The 13,804-nt window shown below is 35.5% G+C and overlaps 1 protein-coding gene across 3 annotated transcripts in view; it reads right to left on the bottom strand.

The window, feature by feature from the left end:
- Positions 1–900: 900 nt before the first annotated feature.
- Positions 901–13,804, bottom strand: part of LOC126706277 (putative RING-H2 finger protein ATL21A) — a 35,051-nt gene continuing 22,147 nt past the window's right edge. The window contains exons 1-3 of one of the 3 annotated variants that reach the window (XR_007648547.1): positions 3,344–3,766; positions 2,272–2,473; positions 901–1,330 (exon numbers count right to left, since the gene is read on the bottom strand). The gene's annotated coding sequence lies outside the window, so the exon portion shown is untranslated. Of the gene's footprint in view, positions 1,331–2,271; positions 2,474–3,343; positions 3,767–13,804 lie in introns of those variants that run through there. The other 2 variants (XR_007648545.1, XR_007648546.1) reach the window with 2 other exon arrangements.

The following is a 13,804-nucleotide window of genomic DNA, read 5'->3' as shown; positions in this document are numbered from 1 at the left end:
AGAAAGAGTTGAAATAAACAATCATCTAAAAACATATTTAAAGAAAGAAAAACGGTCTAAACAAAGCATGGCAATTATATAAGAATCAGAAATAAAATAAAATAAAATCCTAAACCTATTCATGCATCATCAATCAAAATTAATATAGAAGGCTAGAGAAAGAAAAGAAATTAACTACCTCTTGCATGCGTGCTCTTCTTAGTAGTGAAGGAACATTTTAGGGTTCAAAGAAATTTATTCAATTATCCTTGAAACCTAAAATATTTTGCATACAGAAAAGAAATTCCTAAGGTTAGAACCTCCAAAATGTCTTTAATGTAAGAGAGAAAATAAAAGAAGAGAAGAGTCAAAAAGAGGGGATTCAGAGAGCGTGAAAAAGTATACTGAATTTTGAGAGGCATTCTCTATTTATAGAGGCTAGGATGTTCAAAAAAATAGCTAAATGATCATAATACAAACTGAGACGCGTCCTTATCTCTAAAAAATCGAAAATGATATGTTTTATCTCAATCAAAGTGCCCTCGGGCCAGGGCCCAAATTTGTGCCAATCAGCACTCCAAAAGTGCCGAATGGCTCTTTTGGGTGCCAGTCTCGTGTTCGAGTTTTGGTCCATTTTGGACTCATTTTTTGAGGTTTTTTGAGCCGAGGCCCTTTTGGCAACTTCTGATCCATAGACTTGGTGGGAAATCTAATACCTGTTGGCTATATACAGTATGTTTCAGACCACCCTAGTTATTTAAACTCTGAATCAATACTTTTATGTGGTATCTAATTTTCTAAATGGGCTAGAATTAGGGTCTGTTTGGGATCTGTTTATTTTGTTGAAATTGAAAACCTTTTGTTGTAAGTACTGTAAATAAAGGTATAAATTAGTTGAAATCGTATAGTGAAACCCATGAATAGTACCAAAACACTAGTTGAATTTTCATCATAGTTTTCTATATCTCACTCTCTTCTCTCTTTTTTCTCTTGTGCTTTCTGTCCACCTCTATGACCTAGCTGAATTAGGGAACCCGAAACAACAAATTGGAAAAAAAATAAAAAAAAATAATTAAAAAAATGAACAACTACTTTGATCTTCAAACTAGGCCTTCTCTCTTCCTCCACTACACCTCCATTTGCTGGTAGGCTATTGTCTGCTTTTATGGATGGTTTTCTATGCTTTGCAGCGGCACTGCTACCCGACAATTTGTTTTCAAGCAACATCTTTAGGATGATTCCCATTTCTATGAGCAACAACCTCGTCCCGTGCTATTCAGTTAATGGCTTGGTAAATATCAAGAATTACAGGAACAGAGTGACCACCTTTCTAGCAGTTGTTATCTGCATGCTGACATCAATAAAAAACCCAAAAGTTAAATTCCATGAAAAATGTTGTTATGAGATCCTAAGATTTAAATGTTCCACAACATTTAAACCTTTAAGTTTCCAACAAGCAAACATAACAATGATAGTGAAACCTAGAAATGGGAGTGATGACCTCAGGAAAGACAATAAAAACAGATGTATGCATTCAAAAAAAAAAAAAAAAAAAAGAAAGAAAGAAAGAGAGAATACAACACATAAAATGCTTCATTCATATCCTGTATCAAAAATTCCAAGCCTTAAACAGCTCTCCTGTTGAAATCATTGGTGGAACTAAAAATGGCAACCCAACTACTGTTGAGCAAAATAGCATCTCTGACTGTTAGGAGAAAAATAACACAATTTTAAGTTAGAATAAAAGCAGTTTTTTGTTGTTTTGATCACGATTCTTTTTGACAATCATAAACACAAGGGAAGGATTAGTCATCTGTGTGGTATCAGGATTCATGGTAAAAATTACTTCTTGAAAATTTCCCAGAAAGGCATCCATGATTAGAGCACCCAATATCATTACAACACCAAAAATGCTAAAATTAGGAGATGTATAGGCATCTGCTAAGGTGAAAAGGATTAGACCAATTACTAGAAGCAGAGCAGAGATGTATTCATGAATTGGATATTTCCTTCTTAAGCCAGGAATGAAGGCACCCATTATCATGACAAGCAGGACTTGAATTCTCACAATCACAGACACATATGTCAGAAAAATGAAAGGCATCTTCAATTAGATATTCTACATTTCGAAATAATGTATACGAATGGCTCAATCAAATGATATCCAATACAGTAAAATTCTCAAAAATTTTATTTAGATTTCCAGAATTATAACAAAATGAAGTTGATCAACAACAGATGTAGAAACCAAAAATTATAATTGACACAAACAAATATTCCTTCACCATTTACCTTTGTTGATTTGAATATGATCTGAGCTGGATAATTAAGAAAGGCCAAGGACCCCTTTGTTAATCCATGAGAACCCACAAGAACAGCAGAGAGTTTCACATACGTCTTCCAAGGGTTCACCATTTTCTTGGGGGTGAAACCTTGTAAGTATGTAAGTATCAAGTAGACAAATCCTTGCACAAAGGAGAAATACCAACCATAGCTGGAAACCAAGAAAGTAAGTAAATATACTGATAAAATTGACAAATGAACAAATTAAAATGAGGCACAAGACTTAAATTAACTGTTTGAAGCCGATTATACACATATTCCTAAGATCAGTCAAAAAATACATGTCAGTGCTCAGACAAGAAAAGGGTTTCATTTCAAGTAATTTGCTATTCATAGAATGAGGTAAATGGGGGAAGTCAAATACAAATTAAATAGTTAGCTTGAGAATAGAGAGATAACAATACAAAAGGCCTAGCATTTACAAACCTTTACAAAATTTGTAGTACAACCAATGAATTGGACAAATTACGCAAAAAGCTGAAGCCTACAGTGCAAAATGCAAAAGCCTTACACCTCTGTTTGGTTATAGAGAAGAGGTGGGAAAAGTGAAGGGAATTCAAGCTTTTGGTTCCCAAAATTTCCCATCAATTTAAACCTAGGGAAACAAAAAATCAATAAACCCCACTCAGATGTATTATTATCATTTTTTTCAAATCCAAAACAATACAAAACATTGAAATTTGAGATTCCATTTTATTCTCTTTTCCCAATACATTCTAAGCAGCCAAATGGAGGATACCAAAAGTATGAAACGCATGCAAGATTAAATAACCATAAACAAAACGACCAATCACCAAAACAATAAATACCCATCAAAATCAAACCCCAAACAAACACAAATCCTCACAAAAAATCAATAAAAATGTGAACTTTATCAAATTCTTCTAACAGAATAGAGGAAAAAAAAAAAGTCAACTTGGAATGAGCAAACCTCACAAACGCCATCATCAAGAAATTTTGGTGAAAAAAAGAGCACAAATCAAAAAAAAATTGGGGAAATTTCAAACCAACTCTACAGTACCTGAAATGGGTTTCGATCGTCGCCGTGTAAAACCCCTTTCCCTACACCGGCGAGGTCAATTAATGGTGAGGTCCTTTTTGAAAATGGAGCAAAGTCGAAGAGAAAGGAAAGAGAGCACGGTTGAGAGATAGAGGGAACGCAGGATAGCAAATAAACAATGGGTTTTTATTGTTTGGCGAGAACAATTCCCTCGCTAGAGCTGGGGAGGTACTGTTCATGGCTTAGGGATCTGTTTCTTCTTTTGTGGGTCTTGCTTGGGGTTTTGTTTAGTAATTGTCGCTCTAGATAGGTTCTTGTGGATGGTTTGAACGAGAAGAATTTGAGAGAGACGAAATTAAAGAGAGAAGCGTAGACTAAAACTGAGAGAGAGGAGAAGAAAGTCAGAGACTCAAAAACTGAGAGCAGAGCCTGAAAATTTTTTATTATACAAAAGTGCATCCACACATGATGTTGGTACTGCACAAATCAAAGATGATACCATCAAATGTGAGAAAAAAATAATGGAACCACCGAATATGACAAAAGTACAGTCACATATAATGTTGGTACTGTGCAATGTGAGGTTGGTACCGTAAAGTGTGAGAAAAAAAAAAGAGAACCACTGAATGTGATAAAAGTACAGTCACATATGATATTGGTACTGCGCAATGTGAGAATGGTACCATAAAATGTGAGAAAAAAATAAGGGAATCACCGAATGTGACAAAAGTACAGTCACATGTGATGTTAGAACTGTGCAATGTGAAGATGGTACATCAAATATGAGAAAAAATAAAGGAATCACCAAATGTGACAAAAATACAGTCACATGTGATGTTGGTACTGCGCAATGTAAGGAAATGTGACAAAAATACAATCACATGTGATGTTGGTACTGCGCAATGTGAGGATGGTACCATCAAATGTGAGAAAAAAATAAAAGAACCACCGAATGTGACAAAAGTACAGTCACATGTGATGTTGATACTATGCAATATGAGGATGGTACCATCAAATGTGAGAAAAAAAATAAAGGAACCACCAAAAGTGACAAAAGTATAGTCATATGTGATGTTGCAATGTAAGGATGATACCATCAAATGTAAGAAAAAAAAATAAAGGAACCACCAAATGTGACAAAAGTATAGTTACATGTGATACTGGTATTGCACAATGTGAGGATGGTACCATCAAATGTGAGGAAAAAATAAGGGAACCATCGAATGTGACAAAAATGCAGTCACATGTGACGTTGGTATTGCACAATATGAGGATGGTATCATCAAATGTGAGAAAATATAAGGGAACCACCGAATGTGACAAAAATACAGTCACATGTGATATTGGTACTACACAATATGATGATGGTACTATCAAATGTGAGAAAAAAATAAGGGAACTACCGAATGTGGCAAAAGTACAGTCACATATGATGTTAGTACTACACAATGTGAGAATGAAATCATCAAATGTGATGTTTTGGGGCCAAAATGGGCAAATGCTCTTTTCGTGCAAAAAATCCAGCATTTTACCTCATTTCCAAAACTAATTAGGAAAATGTTCCTGTTTTGAAACTCGATTTTTGGACAATCGAGTTATAACAAACTGAAAATTTAAAAAAAAATAAAAAATTGCATGGAACTTGAGTTCCATGCAATTTTTTAAAGCCCTATAGTGGCGTTTTAAAACATGCAAGTTTTTTGTTAAGTTTGATCGCTCCATAAGGAGCTCTATAGCGACGTTTTAAAGCTTTATAGTGGTGTTTTAAAACATGCAAGTTTTTTTAAGTTTGATTGCTCCATAGGGAGCCTTATAGTGGTGTTTTAAATCCCTATAGTGGCGTTTTTTTATGGAACTTGAACTTCAAGAACTCGAGTTCCATGCAATTTTTTATTTTTTTAAGTTTTACGCGAAAAGTTTTACCTGCTGTATATTTTGCGCGAAAATGGCATTTGCCCATTTTGGCTGACGTTTTGGTAACCTGGTATAGCAGGTTGCCTACTACTGGGTACCGTACCCTCCAAAAAAAAGGGGGTACGGTAGAATTATCTTCCGAAAAATATTACATTTTGCACTGAAATTGTGTTTTAAAAAACTTATTTCAATGTAATATTTGTGTTTTCAAAACAGAATTTTAAAATAGAGGTTATTCTCCAAAATTAGCCCCTCACGACGTTACTTTGAATAATTATAAATAAAAAAAAATCTTATTTTTCCCCAAAAAAAACCTTTTATTTTTTCTTAACTATACCCTTAAACACATATAAACAAAGGCAACCATTTGTAATGTAATTAAATGATCACAGCCACCAAATCTGCCAGATTTAACAAGCATTGGCTTTATGAACTTCATAGAGGCTCTGGGAAGTCATGTAATTAAGTAGTGGTATAAAATTCTTCGGTAAGTAGCTAGTAAGTCACGAAAATTAACTATAATCATTTTTTTTTTTTTTGAGAAGGAACTATAATCATTTGATGAAATCAATCCTACAGCTTCTTGACTGATGCATGATAAATAACTGGCAGGTAGAGAGACTAAGCAACCACGCGGTATTATCTATTATATATGGGCTTTAAATAATTGCCCCATATTTTGTGAATTTTAATTAACTTCATTGATAAAATTTATTCTAAAAAAATTAAAAAATATATATAATTTGAGAAAGCCTATTATTGTTAAATAAGGGATTCAAGTACATATACTATACTTAAGGACTTGAGTCTTCCAAGATAGTTGGATACCAGGACTTGCAAGAGGCAGAATTACATCTTCTCTCTCGGGTTTGGATAGTGGGACTTGTGTGGCAGATTTGATTGAGCAGGAATCGGGTAAATGGAAGACTCAAGTGATTGAAAATTCTTTTCTCCCTTTTGAAGTTCAACAGATAAAAGCTATTCCTTTATGTGCATCGGCTCAATCAGATTCTCTCTATTGGTCATGGGAAAAAATGGTGAAATCGGGTTACAAGCTTATATTCGAAGATTCAAGAAGTGAAGCAGCCTCGGGTTCAACCAGAAGTGGAGTCTCGGGCTTATGTCTGGGATTTGGAAACTCAAAAGTGCCTGGAAAAATCAAACACTTCTTGTGGAAAGCTTGCTCAGACTGTTTACCAACTAAAGTGAACTTGATGAAGAGAGAAATTCTAGCAAGCCCTACATGTCACCTCTGTGGCAGAATTGCAGAGGATACAAAACATGCCCTGTGGGATTGTGAAGCGGTGAAGGCTGTGTGGTGTATGGATTTCAGCTGGGTAAATTGGGTCGAGGCAGCTCATGGTTCTTTTCTTGACTTAGTTGATCGGCTCATATCAAAACCAAGAGTGGCAGAGCTGTTTGCAACTACAGCATGGTCTATATGGACTCATCGAAACAAATCCAGGTTGTTGGAGAAGACTATACCTCTGGGAAGCATCGGAGAAGCTGCAAAAACTTTTCTGCAGCAATTTCGGTCATGCCGAGATGAACCCAGCAGCAGTAGGGGAAAATTGATCCGTTGACGCAAATGGCTACCTCCAGAACCGGGGAATTATAAAGCAAACTTCGATGGAGCAATGTTCAATGAGAGTGATGAAGCTGGGATTGGTATCATGGTTAGGGACTCTATGGGGCTGGTTATTGCAGCAATGGCTGAAAAAATTCATAAACCGCAATGTGGAGAGCTTGGAGATGATAGCAGCCAGACGTGCGGTCATTTTTGCTTCAGAACTCGGTCTTCAATTGTGCAAATTCGAAGGTGATTCAGAAACTGTTATCAAGGCACTCCAAGGGCGTGATATGTTTTACTCATCTTTTGGCCATTTAACCAAGGACACTTTAATTCTTGTAAACTCCCTTAGGAGTTCTTCTTTCTCTTACATTGTTAAAAGTAATGATGTTGTACATGTCTTGGCCCAGAAAGCAAAGATTTCTTTTTCTTTTTTAGTTTGGATAGAATCTGTTCCATCTGATGTAGATGCTTATGTTTCTACATATTCAAGTTTCTTAATAATATTTTCGGGCTTGGTCCTATTTCTAAAAAAAAAAAAAAAAAAAAATAATAATTACGTCTTGTTTTAATAATAAAAAACAACTATTATTAAATGGCCATTCAAATATATCGTATTTAACTATTTGTATTAAAATAAAGGGGTTATGTTTCCTATTATTTTGTCTATTTTACTAGAAAGCACGGATGCGGCTGGGAGGGTGCTGCACTCAAGTCCGACGCGGTTGCCCACATGTTGGTGCCGCATTTGAGCTTTTTTTTTTTTTTTTTTTTTTTTTTTCTCAGATTCACACCGACTTAGCTCGATTCGCGCCGACTCGACTTTGATTCATGCCAATTCGCACTGAACCGGGCTGATTCGACCATATCGGGTCGTATCGGCCGGCGACCGAAACGGATTGAAACGGCCGAAACAAGCCGAAATCGGCCTTGAATCTAGCCGGAACAGCCGAAATTCCCACCTCAGAGGCATAGTAATGTGTTTCTTGCCTTCTTCTTCTTTCTTTGTTTTGTGAATCAAGGCATAGTAATGTGTTTTTTAAGAATATTTTAATAGTAAAAATATATAGAAAATATAAATAGAAATATTTTAATAATTTTTTAATCGCCAAGTCCTGCCGCACCCACGCCCTACTTTTTCAAAAATTGCCTAGTCTTGCACCTGCACCCGAGTCCCGAAACGCACCCGTGCTTCATAGCTATTTTATAAAAATCTTTGCTTGTTATACCAAAGTCTTGTTTAAAGTATGTAGTTTGAAAGTATTGAGGTCTTTTTCCAACTTTGTATTTTGTTGAATGAGCTATCAAGTCAAAACCGTGTTGAAGCTGTGAAATAATATTTCAAAAAATTACAATTCGAGTTAGCTGCCGCTTCCCGCTTCCAATTTCTAGCAAACAAGGGGGGGGGGGGGGGGGGGAAGAAATTAAAAAAGAAAAGAAAAAAAACAGCAATTATATTTACTTAGTTTCCAGTCCCCCCCCCCCCCCCCCCCCCCCACCCCCACTTAATTTTCAAGGAAAAAAAAAAACATATTTATTCTTTTTTTGGAATTGTGAAAGTGAAATGATAGAAACTTTTTTCATATGACAGGTGTGACCATATATAACATCACAAAATTTAAGTTTAACCCAAGTTGGTGCTCATTAAATTTGGGTTCAAACAAGTGATTTTCGGCTATGTGCAACCTCAAACAAAAGAACTCACAAGTCATCTCGTTTCATGCTCAAGGTTAATTTGTGCCCATATTGTTAGAAACTGAAAGAATATGGACAGACACCTAATGTGAGCATGTCCTCTATTTGCCTCAGATTGTAACATCTAGGAGTTATGAAGTAATGGTATTGGATTGTTGCACTACCCCACTAAGTCCATTATCCCACTCAGTATTAATGGAGTGGTGTGTATATAAACACCAAGAATGGTACCCATTGAACAGTAAACGAATTCTACATTTCTCACAGTGTTTACAAAGTGTTGTGAGGCTCTTAGGTTGTGGGTTATGTTTGCATTACTCTAGTAGTATGCAACACTGTTGGAGAAACATTTTTGGTTTGTGGATCATACAAATTGGAATTTAGAACGTGTTTCAATAGTTGGTCTGCGTGGAGGTTGGCTCTAGACAGCGTAGAACAATCTCAAAGTTTCTGTGTGATCATCGGTTTAGGCCAAGAGAGGTATGCCGGAAAACCGATTACTTATATTCCGCTGCAAGTTTCTATTTCTTACACATATATATCCGAACTAGCCTACTACTGGAAAAAGGCAAAGACTTGTTATTGAGAAATTATGCAAGAATCATCTTTGTTTAGTGGTCCAACAAAACTAGTGAATGAGTGTCATTTAATAAATAAAATGTTATTAGCATTGCACTTAATTATTCATATCCACCTCCATAGTAGGGATAGCAACTAGGTGGGATAGTGTCGGATCATGGGTTGTGTGGGCCATAGAAGTGAGGTAGGTTAAAGGCGATACAAATTGGAGGTATTTTGCATTTCCTAATTAGGTGGCTCTGATACTCAAGAGATATAAATGAAAGAGAAAGGAAAGAAATGACCCAAATAGAGTGTTAAGAAAGATGAACATTTTGGAGAATGATAATAAAATATGTATAAAATTAATTAATTACTTTTTAAGTGTAAAATTACTGATTAAGTTTTTGTATTTAATTAAGTTTTGCTAACATCTTTTCAATTGATAATCTAACTAATTTATTTAATATCTTAAGTATGACCGATCAAATCAAGTTCTTGAAAAAAAAAGTTCTTATTTTATTTTGGCAAAAAAAAAGTGTAACATGTATTGTTAATAAAATTCTGTAAGTAATACAAGCATTTGAAAAAGAATCTACTTTTTTTTTTTCCCTTCAATAAACTGTTATATCACATGTTTCAGGATCATAATTGTAAAAGAATGTGTTGATGACTGCAGCCATTAGATCATTGGGATTGCGAGGAACAAGGTGAAGAACACAGGTTAACTTTGGATTTTTTCTGAAAGTTGTAAACTTCGCTTGAGCAAAGTAAGTATATTCTAGATAAAAACTTATAAAACTCTATATATACTTGTGATGTTGGAAATTGGTTTTGTGATGGGTTGTTGTGTTGGAGCAAGCGGGTGGCTTGCATGGTGTTATAAGGTGGTTTAAATTCATATTTGGAGTGTTTTTAGTTTCTTGCAAATGTGAATGAAACTTGTTGATTAGTAGCAATTATGTTCCTTTATTCGATTTCAATACTTGTAAGCATTATACTTGTAAGCATTATACTTGTAATGTTGGAAATTGGTTTTGTGATGGGTTGTTGTGTTGGAGCAAGCGGGTGGCTTGCATGGTATTATAAGGTGGTTTAAATTCATATTGTGAGTGTTTTTAATTTCTTGCAAATGTGAATGAAACTTGTTGATTAGTAGCAATTGTGTGGTGGGTTGTTGTGTTGGAGCAAGCGGGTGGCTTGCATGGTGTTATAAGGTGATTTAATTATATATTGGGAGTGTTTTTCAATTCTTACAAATGTTAATTAATAATGTTAATTAGATGTGATGAAGATTACTTTATTCGATTTCAATACTTGTAAGCATTGTACTTGTGATGTTTGTGATTGGTTTTGTGGTGGGTTGTTGTGTTAGAGCAAGCGGGTGGCTTGCATGATGTTATAAGGTGGTTTAAATACATATTGGGAGTGCTTTTCAATTTTTGCAAATGTGAATGAAACTTGTTGATTAGTAGCAATTGTGTTCCTTTATTCGATTTCAATACTTGTAAGCATTATAGGTGATGTTTGTGATTGGTTTTTTGGTGGGTTGTTGTGTTAGAGCAAGCGGGTGACTTGCTCGGTGTTATAAGGTGGTTTAAACTAATATTGGGAGTGTTTGAGTGTACAATGTATATTTGTTTAAGTATTAATATAGACTTGTGCATTCATAAATGTGATAGAATTTTATCTAAGTAGCTTATAGACTTAGATGTTAGAATACATTATGCATGAGTTGTCCTTATTTTACTAAAGTAGGATTTATCTTATAATTGTAGTCAAACATGGATAAAAGTTGGATGACTATGGGTAAGACACCTGATGGCAGATTAAGTCATCCATATATTGAAGGGGTCAATGCATTTATTAATTCCGCAAGAGCGGTTGTGGACTTGAGTGGTAATATTCCATGCCCGTGTATTCACTGTGTGAATTGCTATCGACAATCTCCTCAAACTGTGCGTATCTATTTGCTGCATCATGGAGTTATGCAATCTTATATTAATTAGTATAATCGTGGAGAACCTCGTGTATTGAACGAGAACATTCATGATAATGAAATGTCGGATGGTGATCATATGGATGGTATTGATGCCTTGGTAGGTGATCGAATTAGAGGGGAACCAAGAAATGCAATCGAAGATAAGGAGGTGCGCCATTTTGACAAACTTGAGGAAGATGCAAAGCGTGAGTTGTATCCGGGTTGCACTAATTATAGTATCTTGAAGTTTGTTATTGAGATGTTGAATGTAAAGGTAATGACCAACTTGAGTAATAAGGGACTTGATATGATTTTAGAATTGCTGACAAAGTTTTTACCGAAATGTAACTTGGTTCCAAGGTTAACTTATGAAGCAAAGAAGATATTACGTGACTTGGGCATGTCATACGGGCATATAGATGCATGCAAAAATGATTGTGCACTATTTTGGAAAGAAATTGAGAACCTTGATAAATGTCCGGTGTGTGAGGCGCCTAGGTATAAAAATACACGTACCCAAGGTAAGAAGATTCCTCATAAGGTGTTGCGTTACTTCTCATTGATATCGAGACTGAGGAGATTGTACATATCAAGCCAAAGAGCTAAAGACATGAGATGGTATATAGACAAACATGTGGACAATGGAATAATGAGGTATCCGGTTGATAGTGAGGAGTGGAAGGAGTTTGATTTACAACATCCTGATTTTGCCCTCAAACCTCACAATGTAAGGTTGGGGTTGGCTACAGATGGATTTAATCCTTTTGGGAATATGAACAACAACTATAGTATGTGGCTTGTCATACTTATCCCCTATAATCTACCGCCTTGGTTGGTTATGAAGGAGCCATATTTTTTGTTGTCCTTATTTATTCTTGGTCCCCATCAACCAGGAAATAAGATTGATATTTACTTGAAACCATTGGTTGATGAGTTGAAGGAGTTATGGGAAGAAGGTGTAGAAACTTATGATACTTATAGTAAAGAGCATTTTCAGATATGTGCAACTTTGTTGTGGACAATATATGACTATCCTGGATTTGGTAACGTGTCCGGGTGGAGGACAAAGGGTTATCATTCTTGTTACACTTGCAACGATCAACCATATTCAGAAGCTTTGGAAAGTAAAATTAGATTCATTAACCATCGAGCTTATTTGCCTATGGAACATCGTTGGAGACATAGTCGGTTGCATAATAGTTTACCGGAGAAACAGAAGAGATCTTTAGAATTACAAGTGGGAAAGATACAAGAGCAGCTAGATAGAATGCCAAATATAATTTTAGGAAAGCATCCAAGTAACAAGAAGAGACAACTCATTGGGGAGCCAAATTGGTCAAAGGTAAGTATTTTGTATAAACTTCCATACTGGAAAAATAAGAAGCTTAAGCACAACATTGATGTCATGCATGTAAACAAGAACATTAGTGAGAGTACTTATGGTACTTTGTTGAGCATTGAGGGGAAAAACAAGAACACTGACAATGCACGGATAGACTTGCAAAATATGAACTTCAGGCACACGTTGCATTTGAAACAACGTCCTAATGGATCATATGACAAGCCTCGGGCATTCTTTTCACTAAGCCCCAATGAAAGGGATGGTTTTTATGACTTTTTGAAATCAGTCAAATATCCAGATGGCTATGCAGCTAACATATCAAGGTCAGTGAATGCAAAAAATGGTAGATTATTTGGTTTGGAAAGTTATGACTGTCATGTGCTACTACAACAAATTCTTCCAATTGGGTTGCGAGGGTTTGCAGATAAAGACATTAGTATTGTATTGTTTGAGTTGGGCAACTTCTTCCAAGACTTATGCTCAAGGACCCTAAAGCAGAGTGAATTGGAGAAACTAGAAGAACGTATAGTTCTCATACTATGCAAGCTTAAGAGGTTCTTTCCTCCAGCATTCTTTGATGTTATGGCCCACCTTGCTATTCACTTGCCTCAAGAAGCAATTCTAGGAGGCCTGGTACAATATTGGTGGATGTATCCAATTAATTAGATCATTTGATGCATTCATCAATTACATCTTTCCCACGTGGTATAAAATCACATTCTGTGCGTATTTTTTCCTCGTAAGTACCTTGAAAAATTGAAAAGATACGTTTCCAACCGAGCTTAACCAGAAGGTTCAATTGCAGAGGCTTACATTCTTAAAGAATGTATTAACAACTGGTCTTTGTATATTGATGGGATCGAAATTGTGCATAATCGAAGAGAAAGAAATGAAGATTTTGGTGAATTTAGCGAAGGATTGATAGTTTTTTCACAGACTACCCGACCTACAGGTGGTAGGCAGAATGATGGCGACTTGTCCGGTGCATTGCTTGATATTGCTCATTAGTACTTGTCGTACAATAGTCCTAAGTTAGAGCCTTATTTAAAGTATGTAATTTCATATGCATATATTGTTTAATCAAGTTTTGAATATTATCTGCAATGCTTAGTTGAAAATAAATCATCTCATTTTTAACAGCGAACACAAAAGCACATTGCATAATTCTACTAGAGAAGTCATAACTCAAATCCAACAATAAGAGTTTCCCAAGTGGTTCAAAGAACGTGTAAGAAATTTGTAATTTAATCACACACTAATAAATTTAAACATTTAAATTTATTTGTCATTGCTTATTACTAATTAATATCACTTGTTGTATGTCATTATAGATGAATAGATTGAAAGTTAACGAGTCATCAGAAGCTACTAAACAGTCATGGTCATTAGCAAATGGTCCTAAGCTGCATGTGAAGGAGTACA

This window comes from Quercus robur, chromosome 11 (assembly GCF_932294415.1).
Source record: "Quercus robur chromosome 11, dhQueRobu3.1, whole genome shotgun sequence".
In the NCBI taxonomy this organism is placed as follows: Eukaryota; Viridiplantae; Streptophyta; class Magnoliopsida; order Fagales; family Fagaceae; genus Quercus; species Quercus robur.
Note: the sequence above shows the minus strand (reverse complement) of the source record. Positions and strands in the feature narration are given on the sequence as shown.